The sequence below is a fragment of the Hermetia illucens genome, chromosome 4 (genome assembly GCF_905115235.1).
Source record: "Hermetia illucens chromosome 4, iHerIll2.2.curated.20191125, whole genome shotgun sequence".
Taxonomy (NCBI): domain Eukaryota; kingdom Metazoa; phylum Arthropoda; class Insecta; order Diptera; family Stratiomyidae; genus Hermetia; species Hermetia illucens.
The window spans coordinates 98,599,258-98,621,815 of record NC_051852.1 but is presented as its reverse complement, the minus strand read 5'-3'; the positions used below and the strand labels follow the sequence as shown (position 1 = coordinate 98,621,815).

General features: G+C 38.8%; 1 protein-coding gene across 1 annotated transcript in view; it reads left to right on the top strand.

The window, feature by feature from the left end:
• The first annotated feature begins 12,246 nt into the window (after positions 1-12,246).
• Positions 12,247-22,558, top strand: part of LOC119655568 (SLIT-ROBO Rho GTPase-activating protein 1-like) — a 134,661-nt gene continuing 124,349 nt past the window's right edge. The window contains 1 exon segment of the mRNA XM_038061499.1: positions 12,247-12,765. The gene's annotated coding sequence lies outside the window, so the exon portion shown is untranslated.

The following is a 22,558-nucleotide window of genomic DNA, read 5'->3' as shown; positions in this document are numbered from 1 at the left end:
ATAAGATCAGGATGAACTTTGAATTTTCAACCCTCTCGCAGAGAGGAAGAAAAAAGGGAACGGTGTGTCAGAGGAAGATGAAATTTCTTTCTTTCTATCCCCTTTGGAGAATTGTCACAATTAAAAATCTCTGACGCCTTAAACTGAGGCTAATGCGAGATAAAAAAGCAATGCTTAATTTTGAACGACATCCGAAGGAACGGTATGAAGAAAGAATCAAATAGTTCTTCCTCTCCAACTTCGTTGAAAAATTACGGCTATCACTCCTTTAAAAATGATGGCACTTCAAGGAGGAGGGGTGTGTTGATGTGCGTTGATATCATGTTTATGTTTGATTTGCGGAGGCGAGGAGTAAGAAAGATATGTAGGAGGGCTCCCATGTTAAAGGCTTGCAGAGATCGCCTCTTTAAAAAGTTATCCCGGAAAGGGGTTACTTTCATGTCATTGATAGAACTATTTTCATGTCATTAATAGGGTTATTTTTCAGGTTGGAGAGGAGGCGTCCCCTTTTCTCTAAACTTCTTCCCACCTGCGTGAGTGTAGGGGAAGGGAATTACCCCCTCTCAAATCGTCCTTACAAATTACGACGATCTCAATGCTCTTCATCAATAAAACAATAAATAAATTTGGCAGTATCTTTTGAGGGTCTCCTGCTAGAATTCTTCTGCCTATTCTCTCTTTGAATATCTTTTTGGATATCCGAGTATCGTCCATACGTTGAACATTGCCAGACCAATAACACTTTTACAGGTGAAAGTAGGATTGAAAGTTGACGAAAAACGTGAAGGTAGACTAATAGCCGGTAAACTTATAGAAATTGTACCGAAGAGTGACTTCCCATTATTATTGGTGAGTTAGTAATGTGGTTAGCCTAGTATGTAGCTACTTACTAAGCAGTTTAAAGAAAAGGTCACCTTGTATGAGAGTAACATTAAGGAGCCGTTAGCTCCTTAAGATAGTCAGTTAGTCCAGACTATAGTGATACCACCTACGGCCTGGTGCTAGTGACTTACCGACGGTTTCGCAATTGGGCTAGACATAGTCGCAATATGGAGGCCTCGTCAACGGAGGCGTAGATTTACACGATTGAGATCTAGAAGGATAACTACGAGTGCCCTCTAAAAAGGAGCGAAAAATGTGATGGAGAACTCCCAAGTCCACCGAACAGGGATTAAAGGTGATTGTTACTCGAAAACTTGGGCAGAAAGCGATTATGTCAATTCGAGGAAGGCTTGGTCGAGAGCGTTAGTTACTCGGTTCGGTCTGGCGCTGAAGCGTTCAGAAAGGTTCTATTATGGCGCGAGTGGTTGTGATTTAGCTATAGGAGTGGACTATATGATCTGCTATCTCGGTGCCTAGGTTTTGAAGATAGAGTGGCTCATTGCACGGTTCATCTTGCGGCAATAAGGCTTATTGCTGGAACTGTGCGCTGCTAACACTTCCGGCTGGACATATGCTCAGATTGATACTGTACCTTTGGTACGCCGCAGGGATTGTCATGTTATTCACACCACTTCAATTGTAATGCACTATAACCCGATGTTGCAAGGATCCTGGGTAGCCAGCGGTTGCATCTGTTGCTTGCCTACTAACATGCGGGGTCGGCCATCGGGACCAATGTTATAAACGATTCGCGTCTGGATCACGTGCCTGTTGAGACCTTTACTAATAAATGGAGCATTTGTGTCTCAAACACAGAGCCTGTGGGACGTAGGTTCCGCGTAAGTATGTGCTTTCCGCCCACAGATGACGGATATCATATATCTGGTTGAGGTAGTTTCGCGTGTTCGCAGGAGACCTTTTCATTGTGAACGCAATTTCTACTGCAAGATTCCCGACCGTATGTCTTGCCACTGTGCTTAAGGATGAGATATTGCCTGAAATGTGTGGCAGCATTTGTCTTACTTTATGTTCCATTAAATATCTGAGTGTCCGCAAACTCCAGAGTCGTCATTAACGTTGATGTTACACGTATAAATATTGCAGCGAAGACGCTTGTTTTTCGGACATTTCATCATTTCTTCGGATTGGAGGGATAAAATAATCCTTCCTAATATAAGCCAACAATTTTTCGAGAGAAGTTTGGGTGTCGTTTCGCTTATTTTTGACAACACAACATCTATCTAACATCGGCATTCTTTTATAGTTTTCGCAGGAGAGTTTGTCTTCTTTTTAAGGTTTTGTGCGAAACAAAATCGTATTAAAATCGATTCAATACCTGTCTGCCAGGACTTTGAAATGGCTGGAGCTATCATCAGGAAATTTTGTGAGAATATGTGGTAGTTAAACCGCTACACATGCAACAAATTGCATCATTTTGCGTCGAATTGAAGGGGGGCTCCCTATATATGCGTAGGAGAGGAGTTAAATTTTCGTAGAATATGGTTGTGTGGGGTACCACATGAAAGGGATTAAATAGTACTTTTTGATACTGATTTTTAATATTGAATGAAACATAGGGGAGTGAAGGCTCAAAACGTGGGCCGAAGAGGTGGAATTGGTCTCGTTCTCAGAACTCATCCATCCGAAAAATCTGGAAAAAATCATAGTGATGCAAAATCAAGGTTTCGAAAAATATCTCATTTCGACATCTGCTCTAATAAAGGTCATAATAGCACTTGAAACGTCGAGCTTTCGGTATTCCAACTTGTTTTTAAATAAGAATTCTACCTTTGTGCACACCTTTCGGCATAGTTTTGTCAGACTTAGATTTCTCTGAGGACAGACTGTGAGAGTAATTTGCCTTCTATCTACTTATTGAGGATTGAGTCAATGGATATTTCTGGCTTTTCGAATTGATCAAGGGACATTCTTGAGCGACTAATTACAACATCCGTTCCATCAGCGGGACTAATAAGCAAGGCGTATTAATAAGGATTCAATTGCACACACGGAGTACAGGTCGCGAGAGTTTACCGAAAGGGTACGCTAATCTGAAGCGGGTAACAAAAATACGAGTAAACCCTCCATTGTCCAGTCTAGCTAATTAATCTGAAGAATTTTTGTCACTCTTCCTTTTTCGTCGGTTTGAACTGACAGATGAGATAAAACTTTGATGAAACGCAGTGGCATTTGACTCAAGTTGTGCATAATCCAACCTCCATGTTTTATCCTTATTCTGTTGCTTGATTCCAAATGAGGAAGATTGAATTCTTGTGATTTACTTTCACTCTCATGAGATGGCTCTGCTTTACTGATGCACTGTGTGTGAAAATTTGTCTGCGCATAGATAATAAGCAGATTTTTGGGATTGTGGTGGCATTTTGTCACTAGCGATTCCCATAGGCTGAGAGTACGGAGTTGAAGTCAGCTGTTCATTTGGTATTTCATGTTCTGGTCCGGTCCTGAAGCATCGGATTAAGCTCATGCGAAATTTCGTTTCGTTTCCAGAAACCACCAGTTTTCTTTTTGCAACGGCATTACAATTTTTCAACTTCGGCTCATTTAACGTAAATTTTCCATAAATGCAATAAAATTTTGGCACCCCGTGTTCTCGTTTATTTTCAGTCAACAAACCCACATGAATTTAATTAAGTAATTATTAACAAATGTCAACAATCCAAGAAATATCAAGGCCAACTAAATTCAATTAAAGCTTTTCAAGCAGATCGTATGCAAAAAAGATTTCAATGTATCTGCGCAATCATCGTTAAACGACTTGACTCATCTCCATACCACTAATTTATTGGGGGAGCACGCAAAAGTACTTAAACAAAGATCATTTTTCACAGATCACTCATTCAGTCTAAATGGTCATATGGGTCTCGCATATTCCGATTGTGGCATCAAGAATATTTTTATTCTTTAAATATTTAGATCACTTGTGAAGATCAGAGCTGTTGGTTGAATAAACAATCGAAATCAATCATCAGCTTCATCATCTGGACCATTGTAAAGGGCAAGATAACAAAGCATTGAGTGGGCGGCCTGGAGCGCCAAATCTCAACACATGTTTGCCAGTAAATTCCTTGATTATGCCGATTGTGCGGCGTGAATCATTTGTCTTCCCCCAGAAATGTCTTTGAATCTATAAAAATGCCTTTGTGGTATCAGAGAAACGTGTCAAGTCAATGGGCAAACGATTGTTTCTAGATAAAATGATGCCTGGAAAATTTGGTTCGACGATAACTTGATGGGAGTGCTTTGTACGCTTTATTAAGTGCAGAGATATGGACTTGTTTACATGAGGAAACCATAGATGTCTTCTGGAGTATAGGCGTTGAAAATGAATCCGGAGATTACATAAATTGTCTCAGAGCTGGAAGTTAGCGCATCTTCCACGGAACTATGGGTGCATCCGGCCACTGAATGCATTTCCATGGGTTATCGTTCCATTAAAGTGTTCAAAAGCATGAGCTTGATATTAATACACAAATGATAGAGAGGCGATATCTTTGGAGAATTTAATTATATTTTAAAAACAGACAAAGAATACCTGTCCAGATTGCCTTGGAATTTTTCTGTAATAGTTGCGATTCTAAAAGGAAAAATCTGCAAAATGGAAAGCATGCAAAGTTAGCTCAGCCTCACGCCTTGGCAACACTCTTTGTGATATGATCTTCGGAGATTGTTAAGTTACATAGTGCTATCGCCCATTAAGAATTCCAGAACGCCGGCTTTAAATAGATGCAGTTGGCATTGGATAAATAAGATTTACGTCGGTTTACATTTTTGCCCAAACTTGAACGTCACACATGTCCCACGCCAAATGTTGTGTAGGCGACTGAATCACATTAACTGGAATCAATGACTGTCCCGAATTGTTTTAAATCTTCTGTAATCGGTTGTTTTATAGATAGATTGATAGTAATAAAGTAGCTATTAATTTTATTTTCTACGGAAATCGGAAGTCTGTACTCCTCTTTCGATGATCGAATATTGAACTTAAACTTTTGGGGATATGTGTTGCATGTGACGAAAGTGAATTATTGATGTTTTACAATTTATTGCAGGAAATTACATAAAATTAATGAAAGATGTGAAAGATATTTGAAAAGCCAGTCTATGATGTATTCTTACTTTTTCATGCTGACAATATGCAAAGAAGATGGTTTGTTTCCTTGGTTTCTCTTTTCCAATAATGCCTTGGCAAAATCGGATACTTCCTTTCCAAAGGAGGTACATATATGTGGGCATATGAAAGTGGGGTTAAAAATTTTTGGCAGGATTACCGGTATAACTGGCGTGCATCGTTGAGAATTTGGGAGAAAAGCATCTTGGTTGGTAATGTTATGTCATCCTAGCGCATGAAAACATTCAAATTCATGGAATGCTGCCCAAAGGTGGCTGCACACGCAATCGTTTACGGCCCGGATAAGTGACAAATGTATCACAGATGAGTGGACCTATTTTCCGAGTAGGACAAAGAAAGTGGTTATATACAAAATCATACGAAAGATCTTGACCAGGATTGATATCTCCTTAATTTGAACGCTGTTCGGAAAATATGAATATTAGTGCCAAAAAAGTGACAAATCTGGCTTTCAAAACGTTTCTAAGGTCTAAACGACCCTAATTCTCTTATTTTTAAATAAACCATAAGTGGAAAGAGAATACACGTTCTCGTACGGCAACATATTCAATAATAAATTCGCGGTAATTATAGATATAGTTTCAAGAAAATCCTCATCATCAGTCAAAAAGGATAACCATCATCAACCGCGTAACAACCATTGTCAGGTCTAGGCTAGGCTTGATTTATGCATAAATCAAAATATATTATGTAGGTGTACATCTAGTGAACTGGCTGTGGTGAAAGTCCTCAGCCCTTACCTATCTCAGTCTTACAGTTCCAGAATAATCTGCATTTCTGATATTATATTTGGATATGATGTTCCATTTAGTATGAATTATCTAGAAAATTACATTCAAGTGGTCACATACTTTTTCCGCAAACGCAAGTATGCTGCGCTAAGACCTCCTCCTCCACGGGCCATACCAAAGTGTCCATTACCAAAAGTCACAGTAAAAGGGAGAGAACCCCTCCAGTAGGTAGCTCCTAAGCAATCTTAATAAGCCTACATCCGAGCAAAATGTGAAGAATGAGTTGTAATTCCATGGATTTGCTTTTGGTAAGCATTCTGCCTGCACTGAGCGATGACATAGGAATTTATATATCCCCCCTTCCAATTGATATTGTCTGTCATCAAGTGGATGCTGACTTTGGCGTAGTATTTTCTTCTGAACATAAGGTAGTTTTCACTTGTATATAATTTACACCCACGTCGAATTTGCGATCATAGATCATATATGTATAAAGGAGCGATTATCACCTGGAGCCACTTTTTTAGTCGTCCTTATCTCTAGTATCCTAATCTTTTCAGTGCTTTTAGTATGGAAAGAAAATTTGACCGATCGGCGGAAGCTTTCTGCGTCCATATAGGTGGGTTTCCGCCGTTTGGGAATAAATATCACCTTCATAGAACGACAGGTAATTGGAATATTTCGAATATGTAGATCCGGGATATCAATTCCCTCTATTACTAGAGCAGAAGTGATGCCATCTGGAACTCCAAATTTGCATTTATGAAAAAAATTAAACGCCCATTTGATTCAGTCAAGTGATACTATTTTTCATACCAAAGTTCAGTCTCTGGGTTGAGAGTCGTTTATGATTTTAGATGCTACCTGGTAATTCACGTTTTCTTACGGTTTCTTTGTAATTGCCGGTCTTTAAAAGCAGATCACCCAGCTACCGGCTCTGTTTCGTAGCAACGATTCGCTTCAACTTCGAGGTTATCTTGAGCGAGTTAGTCTCAACATTGTCATAGTGAATACATCTTATGAGTATTCCACTAGGTACTCGGTCCAGGATATCAGCAGAATACCAAAAAATCTCTTTATATCTCTGTTGATTTTTTCTAGTTAATTTGACCGTTGGGTTGTCACCATTAGATCGTTAAGTAGGTAGGAGCATTTTGCATCCACCATGTGGGAGCGAGGTCTACCATGATTTTTGTATGAGGTATATAAATGTCTTGTCGCAATTGATCCAACAACTGATTATTGTAGTGGGGATTTTACAATTCTGCAGATTTATTTTGGGAATATTGCATCTCGTTTATGACTTTAATTATATCGGCGACTGCGCATCCACTTCACTAGTAGCGTGACGTCAGCACATTTGTTCCTGAAGCTTTTGAGCTACCGGTGTAGGATCGCCAATAGTAAGAAACGTTCTCGGTCGAAAGCCAAAGACTACTGAGGGATCAACTTCAGAGTTAGTCGCACAATTTTCCATATATCGTTGAGCGAGGAGCAAGACTGCTCGAGTAACAATCATTCGTATTTTTGTTGGAACTGTTTAGTTGTTCGCATTGTTCATTATCGTAACCTGACGGATTGGTGGTGTCATATAAGACTTAGTGAAGGGTCGAGTCTTTTTTGCTGTCATATCGGTTGACGAATTGAGATCATCAAAGTTTGCCCTTTACCGTAGATGCCCTGTACGATCCTTTCCCGAAGGCAGTTTGACCAAACCCAACTTGCTTGAAAGTGGGTTGTCCGAGCGGTTTTGCTCAGAGGTGAATGTTTACTTGTAGGTACAATTACAAAGTAGATACCTATGAGTGGTGCCGAGGGTTAGAAGTGCTGAAATAAGGCGTCTGCTTCAACTCGTACGTTGAGGAGTGGAGCTCGATTGAATTGAATCTTGACTGAATAAGTGGAAAATCTGAATCTCAATTCAGGTCGATCTCAACAAAGTTCCTTTTTTGCCGACACAAGGTTAATTAACGTGAGGGATCCGATACCCACAAATCATAATTCTTAGTGACTTCGTAACCCCTGTGACTACTCATCCCTGAGCACAGTAGCCATATCTTGGCTTGGGATGTGTGTAAATCGGAAGGAGGCTCTTCTATTTCTAAACTTACATTCTTCATTTGTGTACCCTTCTCTCCACAGAATTAAGCTCTTATTAGCCAAGTTGACATCCGTTATCGGGGTTTCTTCTTCCTTGTACGTTATTTCAATTTGGACTTATTGCGAAGCAGTGTATGTCAGATGAGGATTAATCTCAAAACAAGTTGGGAAACCGAAAGCGGGACGCTTCAAGTATAAAAGGTTTTATATTTCCTTCTGTGAGAAACCGTGACTGCGTGATAGTTCCGCGTGTACAAGGTGAGAAATGCAATTGCGCACTATTTGCTTTAGAAGCAATTTACATAAATAATCATACACTTTACACTAGGGATTCAACATTGTTAGCAAGTGCGAAGATGTTCACCTAAAATAAGTCGGTATACCGGAAGCTGGTCGCTGTGGGTATAATTTTCACCTTAGGCGAGGAATTCTCTATGCACGTTTCTCCATTTAAGAATGCAAAGTATTCCTTCATATATTACCAAACTCCCAAGTTTACATGTGTATATACATATCAAAGACATAAATATTGTAGTCATCCTAAATAAACAAACATTGCCGATTATCGCATACTGATGCATACATACATATTGGACGAATCTAAATTGATCTAACCCAACTTCACGCATTTCCACTTTACTCCGTGCACAAAAGCATACATCCAAATCCAAATTAAATCCGACTGGCATTAACGTACACATATTTTAATGGACATTACCCGTAAACTACACGGCTTCTAAGCCTCTAGTGCAATAAATTTACGTGAAATGCAAAGTTTTACCTTCTATAACTTTGTTAACAATAGTCGGATTGCATTCAAACCTTTCAGAATTATGTCCTATATTATTGCCTATATTTATGCCAATGCACTTGTAGGAAGAATTTAAGGGGCGTTTTCGAAAAGAAGTTCTAAATTATGGATAATAAATTCATTTCTTTATTGTACTATAAACTATTATTATTTCCAATTCACTTTGTAATTATTATAAGAAGTACTGGTAGAATAAATACTTTTAGAATAGTTAAAATGGCGGGTGCAGTCAATGGCTGGCTACAGACTACAAGACCGATTCTTACACCGACCTCGTGGCTGTCATCCGCTTTTGACACATAGGCGGGTGTGTTCCGAGTTGCTCAGCCGTGGTGAGTTGTGCTGCGATTATTTTGGTGTGTAGCTCGGGTGAATCTCTGCTAAGCAGCTCACACACCATTATTAATTTTGTTTGGGAAAATATTGAAATAGGATGTATTTTGAGGCCTAAATTTCATATAGATGCACCATTGTGTATTTTTTCAGATTTTTCCCAATCAGAACAGAGAGAGAATCAGAACTCTTGTACTTTGTGGCTCACATTCTGAGCCCTCATTTCCCTATGTTTAATTCAGTAACAGAAATAAAATTAGTTTTGAAAAGTGCTAATGGTTTTCGAGTAAACAGATTGTGGCAGACAGACACAGTGTGTTATGTGTGGTGCTATCTTCTAAGCTGCTAAAATCCTAGGATGATTTTAAGGGAGTGGGATTTTCAGTCAATTCCAAAAAGTTGGTAATATACTGTCATTAAGTTTGTTTGAACAAATAACGAAATGGGATATGTTTTGAGCCTTAGATTTCATATAAGCGCATCGCCCTGATTTCTTTTCAGATTTTTGGATTAGGTATTTTCCAAAAATAGGTTCAGGACCGCTTTCAGTTTGCACATTTTGACTCCTCACTCACCCTATTAAAAATTTACGCTGAAACTGAAATCTGTCTGTGGAAGTACTAATTGGGACCTTTAATGCGGATACATTAGGTGAAAAATGGTTGTATATCCCATCCCCTCTTTTAACTCCACGTCAATTCGTGTCACTCACTGTATTATTATTATTTTGTTAAGCGAACTATTTTGCCCTTCTTACTGGTTATAGTGCACTTATTTACTAAAGTATGTTAAGCAAGCTTACACCCATGAGGAATTTTAATATGTTCACTATTTCCATATATTTCCACTTGGCACTTGGTATTAAGTAATCTCCCTGGAACCTCGCCCTATTTTGCAAAAGTGTCGGACATGTGCTAGAACTTGTGTGGAAGCTTCATCACACTCCACACAAAACGTTCAGGCAGTGTCCATAGATATCCCTAGCTTCCTCAGGTGACAGTTCAGTTGCCAGTGACCAGTAAAAATACCCACTAAGATACGGAGGCTTCTGTTGGTGAGGTTTAATTAGTGCTTTGAGCGCTTGGGTTCACATCCCACCATAAGTAACCTGGATTGCCTTTTTGAAAGTTGAAGAAGGCAGATCTACCTATGGCGTATATTTCCATCTGGAATATGCTAGCGGGCTCCATCCGATGGAGAGGAGTTAATCCAGAAAGCGCCTGCAGGGATGCCATTGGGCATGTCCTCGTCTAACTCCCTGGCTGTTGTGCTGAGTTCAGTTCTTTCTGCCCAGATTACAGCCCCATAGGTAATTACAGGCCTTACTACTGCAGTATATATCCAAACTAGTATCTTCGGGGTGCAACCCCATTTTGTAAGGTTTTATGTAAAACAACACCTTTTTAAAATCGGTTCTCCGTCTGTCCGTCACACGCATTTTTATCGGGGACAGTTACAGCGATTGACACCAAATTTGATCGAAAGATAGGAACTGTGAACACTCACGCATAGAGCGGGTTACATCTTTTTACTTCGGATTCAAGTGGGAGTCCCTATACATGCAAAAGGGGGGGGGGGGTGTACATTTTTTTTCGCCAAATATAGTCATGTGGGGTATCATATAAAAGATATTGATTAATACTTTCCGAAGCCGGTCTTAGTTTTGATATTTGCAGGAAATGTGGAGAGTGCGTGGCTCGGATGTGATCATCTCTTCAATGGACCCATTCTCAGAAATCACCCAACTAAAAAATCTGAGAAAATACGGTGCCTGCGCTCCGAAATACCCTCCATCCCGATATCCTCTAAAATAAAGTTAGTAACAATATATTACTATAATTTTTAGTAATTGGCTGCAAAATCCCCCTTAAGTTCTTCCAAGAACCATGAAATTTTGCAGAAATGTAGGCTATAAATGCTCTATGTTACCTACTACCTACAGTTTGGTGGAAATCCCATTATTGCTAGCATATTTATAAAAGGTCAAAATTGTTGCTTCTTTGCAAATTCAAGACTATGAATGTCAATATCACCCCAAAGTGGATACTCTCACATAATATATGCATATTTTACGTGTTACGTACTAATGGGGCAAATGCACACTCAAATGTCTTTATATAAGAAATACACAAAATCTTGAAGCGTCCAGCTTCCGGTTTCCCGACTTGTTGCCTTCTGTGGACCTGCAAGTCATCAGAGCCCTCGTCGTCTTGCAGAGTAATTTTTGATTGTAATTGTAATTCTCACATATTTCACCTTTCGTTTCACATGCAAGCCATGCAGCCGTTAGGCTCGCAGGTGTAGTTTACGCTTCCTAGTGAATGGTATTATAGTAGTTGACAATCCTGCCCGGTAAACGTGTTGGCACCTTCCAATATAGTTGTTAAATTGCTTTGAAAGATTAAGTGTGAATCCTTTTCATCCGCTTTCGAAATAAAGACCACCACCCAAGCCTATGTTGCCCCTTTTCACCCTTAGAGATTCTAAGATGATTTTTCGGCCTTTATAGAGTAGTGCTGGGAAGATGTCGTCTACTCCAGGTGATGTCACTGGTTTATAACTTCCGACTGTCCCACTCACCATATGCGTGGGACTGAATAGTTCCCATATGTCCACCAATTTCCTCTGCATGGTCTAGGTGTTTTGGAGAGAAACGCGTGTGATAGACAGACCGATTTTGATAAAGTTTTGCTTTACACAAAATCTCCAAAAGCATTTAAATGAAGAAGAATTCGAGGAGTTTTTTTCCATAACGATGTCATGCTGCTTGATGACACTACATGTCAAATGAGATTGGGTATTTATCAATAACCTGGAAACTATTTTTATTCATATTGCGTATGTCAAACCATTGATTACTTATTTGTGAATTATGCCAATAATGGCGCAGAATTGATTACTAACGTGGGTTTACCCGGAACTAATTGAATCGTATTATCGCAGTTTCCAATACACTCAAATTCGCTCAATTGCTTTGCGCCCTGCATATATTCAAATTAATCTATGATAAGTAAATATTGAATAATAATTGTGCCTGCATCATATAAGGCGGATTTGCTGCTCTGGTTGTAGCTCTGTAATTCCCGAAATGCCGACGACCACACTCAATTTTCTCAACGAACCGTCACATTATCTAATCCTTATCTGAGTCATTATCATGATGGTTGCGATAAGCTATCTTGAATTTCAAGACTGAGTATCTGACATTGCCAAGTGAATTTATTCACGACGATCCCGAAAACCGCAATGGTGGAGTCATTGAGCAGTGATACCGTGCGCGAGTGCGAAGTGCGGTAACTGGCGAAAATGTCTGTTGTCATACGGTACACTACGCATAAACAACGGCGTCGGGTTTGAATAACAATTGTTCATTGATCATTTATTGTTGCCTTTTAATTAACGGGGATCATTCAGAGAGTTCTTGTCATTGTCGGTTTTGGAGCGACCCCCGAACGGGCGGTTTCCTTCGATCAGCCAGAACGGCCGTGTTACGTATTAGAAATGCATTTACGTGTGCACTGCATTCATTATTCCGTTTGGATAATCGCAAATGACAGACATGTGATGGCCGGAAGTAGAAATATTTATAGATAGCCGTTGTGATGTTTGATCGTGTGTTTATCAGGGAACTAAGTTCAAAGAGGAACTGGACGATTGTTCTGCTTGGGACCGTAAAGATCTCCAAGATCGTTTATTTTTGAACACCAGATTAGAACGTTTCCAATCAAAAAAAGTGAAGATTTGGCGGCCGATGAGTGGTGGGTGAATTGTGGCTTAATCTGTATTATGATTTTTATAGATAGTAATGAATGGTCGTTTCCACGAAAGCGGGTTTGATTCAAATTGATTCTCATTTGGAATTGGACGAATGGAGAACATTTTGCACAGTTGATATTGCTTTCTGAACAAACAAGTTCGGGTATCAATCAATAGCAAAAGCGAACACTTTGCTGGCCTGTTGGTATCTCGCGTTCTGCAACTTAATTCCCACCGCCATGTCTAACATTTCTCGACGTTTGCTTGTATGGTAAACCTGCCTTGCTTTTGTTTACCACCAGCTATCAGGCGTGCAGAGTTTTGGAAAAGTGGGGTCGAGCGGTTGTTCTGGTGGTCTAGTGGCGCTAGTTATTTCTGCTTTTTCCCAACTGCATGATCAAATATTTTGATTTGCTTTCCGATCGTAACAAATACGGCGCTTGCGGTATCGTCTCGCTGCGGTCTTAGTTGAACGGACTTGGGAAGTTGGGATCCGCAACGTCTTGTTTTGATTTTGGGGCTCGGAATCGGGTTCCGACGCTTGTTCGCGCAGAAGCTTTACGATCTTAAAATCCGTGCGTACTTTCTTGGAAGCCCCCGAAAAGATTTCGAGTGTTCGCATCTGAGTGCGGATTACTAGCTCGAACGGCGTGTAGTTAGTCGTATTTCGAATGCTCGCTACGGGACATTGCAAATCTACACGGTGCCGGGTAATAAAACGTGCTTTTTACGCTATCTAGCAGCATGATCGCGATCTCTTGGTCTCAATTCAAAAGAACGAGCGGACATAATAAAAGGTGTAGTAACCTGTGGTAACCACACGCCAGCGTACTGTAGCCACGATAGATTACAATGGCGCACTTGAAGTAAAATGTTGCAAAACGTACTAAATGCTTCCTTGGTCCAACACGAATGTAATTTCGTTTAATGTAAATTAGAAATGTTGAAATTGTACGAGTTCATGTTATTCAGTTTTTCATCATTTTGTGTTTATTTCGTTCCATTGCGAATATATTGAGAATGTTTTCCTGGTGCTGTGGAAATCGTGCTGAAAGATTTTCATGTTTTCTTATGATTGCTAAGGCCGAAATTGGAGTGATTTCCTGTTAAAGTCAGTGGAGATCAAATCGGGACCTTTGGATTGGATCTGCTGTTTTAAGAACAAGAAATTGTTTATCCGAGAGAATATTACCCAAGCCGAAATATTTTTATCCGATAAGATTGTGAATGTAAGAGTATTAATATTCTCGACTATTATATGATAAGACTCCCAAAAACAAAAAATTCGGAAAATTCGTTGTGTGTTTAATATTGTCTCTACAAATATGCTGAGTGGTACATAGATTATTTCGTTGGTCTGTGCAAGTTCTAATCGTTTGCCAAGTATTGAAGTTTTAACAAAAGTACGGATTATTTTCTTCCAAAAATATAATAAATTTTGAACATGGTTCCCAAATTGTTTTATGACTTGCATCGCATGTTTGATAAAAGTCTTGAGATGGATTGCGTAAAAACTCATTGCGTTTGTTTTTTTGCTGGATATGTTGCAAAGTCATTTATTTCTATGAAGAACATCTTGTTCGATGACTTTTTACCATTTTTCGGTGAGCTTCATAATTCATAATGTCTTTATGCGCGAAAAACTGAAGAAGGTGTTGAAGAAGTCTTGAACCAGCTGAAGTCTGGTGGCATAAGGTCAGACGGCAATGCTGGATGAGGTGGCACACCCCATTCAAGCTCCAATAATGTTTGGCTATTCAACAAAAATGTGAGTGGTTCCGTTTCATCGTAATGGAACACAAGTCTTTTACAATTGACGAGCACACAGCGCTTCCGGATGAGAGATGTGTTCAAAAATATCCAATTCCCAATAATGCTCTGCCGAGTTGATCATTCAGCTCCTTGGTAGAAGTTCAAAAACACCACGTTACCCAATCCCACCACATTGAGAGTATAACCTTCCTTTGATGAAGTTCTGCTTTTTAAGTTTTTTGAGACGGATCTTCACTTCGGGACCAATACAGTTTGCTTTCATATTCTTGTAAGCCATCCATTCCTCCTCAGCAGTTACCATCCTTTTCAAAACAAAGATCGTCTTTTAGACGTTTCAGCAGGGTATGTCAAATATACTTCTTTGAGATCATGAGGAGTCTAATATAGAGCTTGTTTCCAGTGTCGGAAAAAAACGTATTTTTGAAGATGTTTTTGGTTAAAAATCGATTGTACTTTTAACCTTTATTTTATATGTTATATAGGATTTTGTAAGAATTGTTATATAGAGTCACATGTGTAATTTCATTAATTTTTGATAAAAGTTTTTTTTTGCCGTTTTTTGGCCACAAAAAAATTTTTTAAAATAGTTTTTCCAATTTATGGTGGATTGGTCGGAGAAAAACGTGCTATTTTTGACTTAGTGTACTGTTAGAAAACAATTGCCCGAAAAGCGGAAACCCTTTATCGTTAAAGTGGTACAAAAAGGCATTTTACAGATTGATTTCGTACTATGACAACTGCAAGAAAGAGAAGAAAAGGAATAGCGGAGGTCCGAGTAGAACAATTGAATCCGACAAGTCAGGGAAGTCGGGAGTCACAACAAGTACGGCTAGAATTATTTTGCCGTGGCCAATGAAGTTAATATAAAGATTAAAAATATATCCGTTCTTAAACGAAAAACATCTTTAAAAACTTTAAGCATGTTATTTTGCAGGCATGGTATGGTTGTCATACCCCTTGATGGGGTATAGTTCGTCACACTTATGCACTATCGTTCGCGTTTACCTGAAATGCACTTTCTAAAACGCCTGCACTCCTTTTCTGTTCTGCGTCAATTTTCTTTGGGGGGCCCACTCGTTGGGCATTTTGAGAGAGTGGATTCTACTGCATGACGTAGCCAGCAATGCAATTGCCGCCCCTCTAGCAGCTTTCTTTGCAAATGTTAGTTTCACAAACAACTTAGTTGGCTTTGCTGGGGAAGTAGCTGTTCCTCAATAGCTTATGTCATTAGGCAGGTTATCCTTTATGTTAGTAAGTCATTCGAATTTTCTTCTTTCAGTCGTCTTGTCACACTTTAGATATCTGTCAATTTTTGAATACCGTTATTCTCATGAGAATGTGATCGCTGCCTATGCTTAATTGAATGCTTTTTGATGATCTCACTAATCATCTGTCTTTTCAGGTCCTATCTACCAAGGGGCGTGTATTAAACCTCTAAGCACGTTACTTTGAAAAGCTTGTATGACTTTCAATTTTTTTCCATGGAACAGCTTCAAAGATGTATGCTGTACGTCCATATGCTTGTAAATTTGTAATTTGTTGTCGATGGTGTGTTGAGAATTCCTCCCAAACAGCCAGCTATTGTGGCTGCATTTTTTCTTTCTCGGTATTTTTACCTGTGGTAAGAATAGCATTGTTATTTGCAAATCTTGCTATTTTGGCTTTATCACAAATGGAATAGTGTTTGGTGGAAACCGCACTATTATTAACCAAGTTATAATAGGTCAAAGTTGTCGCTTCTGTGCAAATTCAAGACTATGAATGTCAATATCACGCAAAAGTGGATATTCTCATGCAATATGTGTAGATATTACGAGCTAGGTGCTTATGGGACAAATGTCCATTCAAATTTTTTTATAAAGGAAATATACGAAACCTTTCACACCTGAATTTGCATTTTCAACTGGATTTTGATCTTGTCTACTTGTTTAATTGTGGAATGTTTTTCACGGAAACCAAATTGGTGAGTTAGTATAAGGTTTTGATTCACAATGATTTTGTCAAATTTCTTAAGGAGAAGCCTTTCAAATAACTTAGTAGTAGTTGGGAGCAGCGATATTGGTCGATATAATTCGACTCCATTTGGCTCCCTCCCTAGTAGTAGTTGGGAGCAGCGATATTGGTCGATATAATTCGGCTCCATTTGGCTCCCTCCCTGATTTAGCTACTTTCCATTATCGCGGAACGCATTATAATCTGAAAGTTGCATTGATTAATTGTAGCAACTTGATTAGGCCCTTCTCTGACAATTATTTCAGCATTCACCCTGTAATATGTTCGTAGTCAGGAGCGAAAGAGGACAGCGCCGAATGGACAACAGGAAGATGGGAGTGCATAACTTTCAGTCCGAATTTTCCGCATAATTTCTCAGTCCCAGGAAATTGATTTTCTCTGATGTTACGCCGACTACCTTTCCAAACCATTAAGATCCATTTTAGTCTTCTATGTAACAAGGACGTAATCTATCGAATACCACTGCGATTATAAAATGTGCAAGTGTAAACTTTTTCCAGAATAACTTCTTTCAATTTCGTAAATTTTGCCAGAGGGGATGGTTCACACTAGATTCTGCGAGGTATCTCGCAAATTGCCAGCAGTTTGTGCAATCAAATTGCTTCAAAATGGGATGTCTTGAGACCTTCCAGGTACAGAGGAAGATATCTGTTTCCATGCGTGCGTTCAGTGTACTGACCAATAGGTTGGCTCCAGTAAATACAACCTAGCTTCAGCATCGAACTAAGGAATGCATTACGAGGGTTTCTTGTCTGTTATGGATGTAGGCGGCAGGAATAGACCAATCTGTTGTTAGCACATTCATTGAATGCGATGATCGGAGCGCATCAAGCATCTGGAAAAGCAGTTTATGCTTGAGCCTCTTTGAGGTTTAAGAACCACCTTCTTAGAACAACATTTTTTATCATGAGGTATAACCTCTGAACGCTCAAACCGTAGGGATCTATTGTACTCGACTCCCCCATATAACGGATTATCCCAGCTTCATTTATGTATCACCGAATATTAGGAGGTATATAGATCTTTGCGTCTTTATGTTTCAGTAACCCAACAATTTTTTTTCATTCTCGGATTTCGTGCTCAAAAAGATATGCAAAAATCTATGGTAGTTTTTACGTAAGCGTTGTAAATAGAAAATCGATCTCCCTTCCTTACCTTCGCTTTCAATGGGCCTGCCAGCAGCTTTACAGATTCGTCGTTATGACTATATGGCATTCTTTTGGCTTTATCTGCATCTTACCAAAAAGCCTCGACAAAGTGCTTAAGTTGGCCTTTCCAATGTGTCAAATGTACTTACCATGTCAGAGCGCTGAGAACTTTTAGTAACACAGCAAGGCAGTGTGTTAATGGTCATTGGCTATTCTGTTAATCTGAGTGAAATAACGCGGTATTTCTAGCGATTAAATTATTTGAAATAATAAAAATTGGCTTTTTCTATTCGCTAGTGTTATTTATTGGTCTTGCAAATACCGATATTTCCCTTCATCAGTGCTAACAAATCCAAAGTTGCTTTGTAACTAACTCGCAAACAAACTTGTTTTCCACGATTCAGACTGAGGCATGCCGTTTGAGAACTCACTTTTTGAAGTGTTTTCTATCCCCTATCTTCTGTATTAGAAACTTCTTCTACCAGAGCCAATAGCTCACTTAACAAAGCAGAGCTAAACATTTTTGTCGCATAGGGAAAATTCAAACCCAGAGTAAAAACTATGGGCTGAGAAATCACCGGACCAGGGGATAATCATCTCTTCCTCATATCTCTTGCCGCGTATGGCCACTGGAATCTATCTTCGATCAAGGGCTCGTGCTTTGAAGCCTACTCTTATTAGGACTAACAGACTGTGAGCGGCCTCGTTGAGCAGTAATCCCCAACAAACTGAGACGAAACTATTTCCTTGGGTATGGCTTCGTATTGTTATTGGACTTGTTTGTAGATAGGACAGATAACAGTCTTTGGCCACTCGTGTGGTATTTCTGATCTCAGATGTTGCGAATCAGATTGCAATGACGTCATCACCAATACACATCGCTTATGGCTCTTGATGTTCTGATTCAGCGTTCTTTCTATTGATGTGTTGTTCGTCAACTAAGTTCGCTGGCTCATTTAGTTAAGTTGCCAATGGAATGGAAAGTTGGCGTTGAGAATAAGACCCCCAAACACTCCCCCTTCTGATAACTTTCCTCTTGTAAAAATTGTGTAGGACTTTGGCAAATTCATTTCATTTCCTAGAATACCAGCATTTCCAGGACCGCCTTTAATTCTTGCTCATTTGGAGTTTGTGAGAGCTATCAGCTGACACCACGTGTAGATTGATCAGAGTAACAGGGCTGTAGGTACTTATTTCGAAATAACCTTCATTGCGGTTTACATTGTTCCACCGAGACCTCTACTACCCTGACCATCCAATAGCAATAATATGCTACCCCATTTCCGCAATTTACTGTAAAACAATCCCCTTTATTTTTACCTTAGAAGTGCAAGACTTTACAGCAACATAAGCCATAATGTGACACTCGATAACCCGATAAGGTGCATCTTAAGACATCATTATACTAAAATGAACTAATATTTTTTTAAATAAAATTAATCAGATCAAATTATCACATAACATAAAAAAACTATGTTTAAAAGGTAGTGTGGGGAGTGTGTCACCTTTCATACCAATATTTTATTTAATTTTTAGATTACACAATAGTTTGAGTCCGTGAATTTGATCTGGAAAATTATAAATTTTATTTGAAAAGTCGTGAAACTGATTTGTAAAGACATGGATTTGGTGCTGAAACCATTAATTTGATTTGAAAAATTGGTAATTTCTTCTGGATTGTCATTAATTTAAAGTTGAAAAACTTTATGTTCGCTCAAGTAAACTTCAGTTAACATCGTCGAAATTACCAATCACATATAAACACGATATAACGTTACATCACTTTATTATTATAGAACTTTAATTAAGTGAATTCAAGGAGTCATTACCCCATCACCGAAGTTAAGCTTTGTTAGAAATTGTCAACACCTAGATGGGGAACCACGTAGAAACATCAAATTTTAATTTGTATAGTTTTTCCTTCTGGTGAACTGAAAAATTGGGTTAGTTACTGGAGTATAGTCAAAAATTCACAGTTGGAATAATGAATCAAGGAACTAATTTGCTCTCTCATTTTTTGGATCTATTTTAATTAAGTATTTCTTCTTGTTTTAATAATGCTTAACTATCGCCGTACACACAGATCCATAAATGGACAATTCCTGGCAAAGTATTCTCAGAATCAACTCTCAGTGCTTATACAAAATTTCCACTAAGATCTACATCGAAATTGAACAATCGTGAGCCCAAAGTTCTTCAAATAAAAAAAAAGCCTTTCATAGCTCTTCATGAAAAGATGAATGTGTTGAGAAGCTGATTATATAACCGAGTGTCTAAATTAATGTATTCGTAAATCCGGCGATACCTGTATTGATAATTCCCATTTTAACAATTCCAGCAGAAGGGCCAACCTCTCGTAAACTTCATTTTCACAACTGACTTCCATAATAAATCACGCTATCTTGCATTCGAACGAGTGCCTCCTGGCAATCCATAATTAAATGTTTTTGGATCTCAGTGAGGCGACACACACGAAAAATGCAAAAGTCAACATTTAATTGTTTTTCCGAACAATTGGAGCTTCAGTTGTAGCATTTAATCTTTGTTGATGTACACGCGAAGTGGAAGAACTGAAGCCCTTCAAGATTCAAGTCAATAAAAACATCTGATAAATCATTGCATGTCTTCAATATGGTAACAGAGTGATAATGGCGATTTTAATGATTCGTGAAGAAAGTTTCAGTCGCCTTTCAGAAGGACCTCACATATCGTTGGCAATGCGATTTCACAGTAGCATAGCTTGATTGTTGAAATTAATGAATTATTCATTATGGAGTTTATTACGCAATAAAAATTACCATTAAAATACAAACTGTCAGTGATTTTGCACAACTGATAGCTGTTTTAACCTACTTATGGGGATAACTGGTTGATGAGCACGTTGGGGTGTTATATTCCGTGAAATTACTTGGAATCTCTAGTTGTATCTGATATTTCCATGCTCAAGAGAAGAATGATTTAGGTTGATGAAAATGTGATAAACCTGTGCATCGTCGCACGAATTTGTTGAAGGTTTCGAATAAAAGGTAAAAGGAAAATCGAATGTTCCCAGGAGGATTTCGCAGGGAAATCCAATTTAACCACAGTTTCCTCCAATAGTACTTAAATCTACAAGTTCTTCCTTGCCTCCATGTCGTGCACGCTCTCCTGCAGAACATTATTCCATCGAGTAACTGAAGTGGTACTTGCTGAACATTCTGCCAAGCGTTTAGCCAACATTGAACCCATTTAATCAAACACCTCATCAGTAATAGAGTCATCATCTACGTTTTTATGCCCTTCTTTCCGTTCAGTCGTTCTAGATTTTGACTCCCATCTGCCTTGTGCGACGGGGACTAATCGGCTGCTAGAACTTTGGAAGGGGAGAATGCTAAGCCATCAAATCGGCTTTACCAAGTCTTTTGTAGTACATCCAGCAGTTGACTTTCTATCGATTGCTTTCTGACATTTTCAAGAAGAGGGAAATCAGCAAGACATAACGAGACCAACTTACAATTAAGTTCGGTCTGATGATGATGAGCTGTTTCATGTGGATTTTGTTGTGTGTCAATTCTCCAACTAGGATTGCGATTTGAGTTTAGCACATAATGAAGAATTTATGTCAGCGTTCTTTTATGTACTATGCCAACAAATTGATTGAATTGAATGTGTGCTAGCAGAAGAGCGTAATGGTGATTGTTGAATATAGGTTCGAACAAAGTTTTGTGATGTAGCTGGATTTGAAAGAGTTAGATGCCTTTTACGTTCGTCTAGTTTTGTTGACCTTTCCTCTTCCGAGAATGCTAAGTGCCTAGTTTGCAGATAACTTCGGCAAATTACATTCTTTGTTTCATTTATGCTTGTGGACATGATTTTTAATAATAATAAAGTATAAAACTTTATGGAGATGATTTTTCAGTTACCTGAACGTTAATGGAATATTACAGTATATGCATGGAGTGGAAAGTAGCAAGTCAAAGAATTTTAATTGATTCGTCGAGGCTGATTCATTGCTTTTTAGAAACGTCGAGAGTACTTCATCAAGTGTTTTCTAAATAATGTCCACAATATATTTACAGTAGCATGTGCATAACTAACAAGTCAAAATAGTTAACAGGGACATACAACTTTAAGCAAAGAAAGTTGGATTCTGTAGATAAAAGTTGGCAAGGGCAATTATGGTATTTTGAGCAGGCTGTTCTTGATCCTGGTCGATTCGGCTTCACTTTTTTTCGTGGCGAATAAAAATTCATGAAAACGCCGACTTAATACTTTTTTTCAGTTGCGGTAATTCTTATCTTTCATCCAATAAGAATCCAATTGGTGCTCCATCTGAATGCTAAACATTTTCCAAAATGCTTAACTTAGGTATTCATACGAGGAAAATTTTTTTTCCAGTCATTATGTAATCTAATTGTTATTTTTCAAACATCCTTGACAAACCGATATTCCAATCCGGGGACTTTTTAAAATAGTCCAAAGCAATTTTTGATCAGCTGAATTTCCACGTAACCGTATTAGTTTCAGGATGGCCATAACCCGCAACTACTGACGAGGACATCGCTCAAGTTAATCAAATGAGACAGCATTAGAAAATCTGTTTGCATCACGAAAATGTTTTATGAAGTTGCGCTGAGAATCTTCCAAAGTACCTCTTTATGGGAAACACCTACAGTAGAGCATGGCATGTTCTGAGTCTTCGGGGGTGCAACTACATGTCAGACAAATCGAAGCATACATTTAGTCGGAGCAGATACTTCTTATAATCATCACGTTCTGTATCGAATTCTATATTCTTCTCGCCTGAGGGTAATTCATGTTTAGTCTTCTGCTCCCACACACTTTACATACTGGCCACGCGTAACATGCGACTTTATCTGAT